Source organism: Cyprinus carpio, chromosome A24 (genome assembly GCF_018340385.1).
Source record: "Cyprinus carpio isolate SPL01 chromosome A24, ASM1834038v1, whole genome shotgun sequence".
Lineage (NCBI taxonomy): Eukaryota > Metazoa > Chordata > Actinopteri > Cypriniformes > Cyprinidae > Cyprinus > Cyprinus carpio.
The window spans coordinates 10,089,448-10,093,070 of NC_056595.1; positions in this window are offsets into that span (position 1 = coordinate 10,089,448).

The following is a 3,623-nucleotide window of genomic DNA, read 5'->3' on the forward strand; positions in this document are numbered from 1 at the left end:
CAACAAGTCAAGTCAAGTCAAGTCACTTTTATTGTCACATGGTGAGTGAAATTCTTGGGAGCGTGCTCCAGAAATTGCAGAAACAGTTAACATGTAGAACAACAAAAAAAACAAGTAAAACAAACGAAAAACTGCAAAGTTTTCTCGGAGCTCCACAAGTTTCTCGGTCTCGACACGGCGCATGCGCGGCGCCATCTTGGATGTTAAAAGAACAACCAGTTTAAAGAACAAAAAATATAACACCTTGACCTCTTGAGAATTGCCCTTATATCCATAATATTTTTCCACAACCTACTAAAGTAAAATATGTATAAAAAACTAGGGGGGATCAAAGCCTCTCAAGTGATCCTAACAGGCTTCTTAGTGTTACACCATGAATACTGTTCTTCTTGTCTGCGTGCTCCCAGGAGGTGCTAATCTGTTTTTTTTTTTTTTTTTTAAAGGATTTACAAGGCCTAGGGCCGTATTTTAACGCATCTAAACGCAAAGTGTAAAGCGCCATGGCCAGGTGCACTAGTGTCCAAATCCACTTTGATATTTTAACAAGAAACAAGAAAAAAAAAAAACAGTTTGGCACGCATCCGGGCCACTGGTCTAAAAACAGAAGTTGTCCTATCTCTTAAGAGTATGGGGTTTTTTTGGGCGTATGTGCAATACACCATAAGAGTTCACTCTTTCCATTCCCTTTTAAGAGCCATCTGCGCTCGTTGCCATGACGGATTTTTTGCTATTTACACGGCGGAATTTGCAAGCGGAAAGACTGAACGGTCTCCGAGATAAAATGGATCTGCCGTGTGCGAGCGAATAGATAGCCCTAATCTGATAACCGCGATGACTATCCATTATGAACATGTAGCATTTTTTTTATGTTTGATAAGTAGTCTACAAAAATTCTTATGCATTGCAAATCTTTAATCCACCAATGATATGCTTTTGTGTGCTGCCAAAGCGCCCTGCTTACTGGAGCAGCTGTATGCCAAGGCAAATAACAAAGAAAAACCTTGCGCCCGACTTTAGAATCAGGTCTGAGGTTTTGGGTCTATGGTGCAGCCTTATTTTTTCAGTCCTTAAATGAGCAATACACCTAGATACAGCACCTCTCTTTAGTAGACCAGCGGTAAGACGTCCCTGCTTTTAATAAATGGGAGAACAAAGGGCAGCAAATCATATGTAATTAGTCCTGTGGGTGGATCGATGATCAAATGCTAACAGGCGCGGGACTGAAACCAGCAAACATGACTTTATGCCATGCGCTGTAGGCCGGGATAGTGCTGGGTATAAGGATAGGGCCCCTGGCTCTATTTTAATCAGAGATACTGCAGATGACGAAAAGAATGAAATTGTAAAAAAAAAAAGAAAAAAATATTATTAATGCAAAATTATAAAAGATACAATATTAATGATATCATCAAATTATTTCAAGATTAATAATATAAAAAAAATATATATTGAACAAATATAGATTGATTTTTACTGAAGAAAAAAAGAAGTAAATCTTCAGGGTGTCCGTCACTTTCTTTGACTTGAAGATCATGAGGCGCATCCCAAAGGAGAGTGCCAGGGTTTTTAAAGTTTGACATCACAATTGCCTCTACGTGAAGCTAAAATATTTCGTCAAATGGACCTCAAAAGAGCAGGAAGATCTGCAAGGTTTGGCAGCACATCAGCACAGAACAGTCTCAACAAATTTTAGTCTCCCTGGGTAACTGAGGGAGCCACCGACAATAGCTTCCTCTTAAATACGCATTTATGAATCTCCAAGTTTGCTTTGTTGGCAACCAGGAGTGGTGTAGCAGTTTCACATTTTCCTCCTGCCTTCTGGCTTGCCAGAGAATCCCTTTTTTAGTAGTGTGGGCACTGATCCTTTAAAACATCCTTGCTATGAAGTGGACAAAAGTTGGTAGACATGTGCCATGCCTTCTACAATCTGCCCCATCAGACTTCCAGGCTACAAAAGCAACAAATGAAGTGAAGCTCAATCCCTGCTAGTCAAGCAAATGCATTTATGGAGCAATTTGAGACCTCCGACTTCACACCGTTATAACTCTTGTTCTCAAGAGTCAAAGTGTAGTCTTCTGGTCTCTCAGAGGATCATGCAGGCTAAAACTTGGACATTCACAATGTTTTGTTCAACTCTCAAAAAGTATCACACATCTGAGTTGACAGCAGCAAAACAAGTTTCCTCTTGTGGCGCAAGCAAACACCAAAACCAGAGCTCTTAATCAAACACTTTTGGAGGTGCTGAAGACATTTTAAGGGCAACCTTGATTGCATTTTTTCACTATGCACCACTAATGGGTGGACACATTTACCTTGGTGCAAGTCTCCTAGGAGAACACCAAAAGGGGTGCTAGGCAGATGTGAAAAGCATCTAGTGTCCCTCTGGCAGGCATACCATTTGGGGTCACATCAGTGTAAATATAGCTCAGGAGGTGTGAGGATGGAAGCCATGTGGAGTGTGAAAAGGGGCCTTGGATGGGCTGCACATGGTGAATGCTACACAATAGACAGTTAATTTATGGATTTCCCAATAAGGTTTCTTGCATTACTGACAAACAGTTTTTTACACAACCAGTATTGCATGAAGCACTTTACTTGAAAATATAGTAGGTGGAAAACAGTATGTGACAAAAGATGTACTGTACTCATATATTGTGAATTCGGATATACTTCTTTGTCACTTAAGTGCGGACACGAGGTACCTGGATGACCTACTACTTCCGGTGAGATTCTGGTGTTCACACGATGGACACTTTACTATCCCATGAGGCCCTGGGGGAAGATTTGTGAAAGGCACTGAACCAACTCAACTCTCACATGATAATGACAGTATGGGCAAATGTCCAAATTACATTCATACTACACACATTCATACTATATAGAACATACTTTTTTTTTAGCGGTCACTAAGTAATTACTTATTCAAAATAAGTACCAACTCAAGAGAGTATGCGATTTCAGATGCAGCCACTTTCTTCACTAGTCCATGTCTGGGAATCTCATTTCAGTAGCACACATTGATACAGACTTCACAGCAGACTAGTAGCAGACGGTCTATGCAGGGTTTCATCATCAAAGTGAGAACTCTGAGGCGAAACACAAGGGCTGAGGGTGGCATTTGGGATATTTAGAAATTGGGCCAGTTATTTTTGATGTTGCCTTATAAACCTTACCTTATTAATTGAATCACTGTAAAATTAGGTGTAAGCATAAAGTAAAAACATATTTTACAATCTGAACTAACCTAAAGGTTAAATTATCTTATATTTTATTAGACTTATTACACACAGTCCTGAGGTTCTGCTGGAGTCATCTCTATGATATTATTTTCCTGTTGTGTGTTGCTCCTTACAATGTCCATTCCACTGTACTTTTCCACAACCTGTAAATACATCACACCTCACCGACTGGAAAGTGCAGGTAATGAAACCCTTTGTGAACATATCTAGCATAGATAAGCTCTGACACAGGATTTGGTTGCCTGCATTTCCTTCATTGTAATTATTCACATAAGTGTGCATTTCCTCCTTGTGAGCATTGGATCGTACATTGTTTTTGGCGGGGAGTAAATACTCAGATAAGGCCGCGAAATAAAGATGCTTGTTATAATGAAGCAGGGTTGT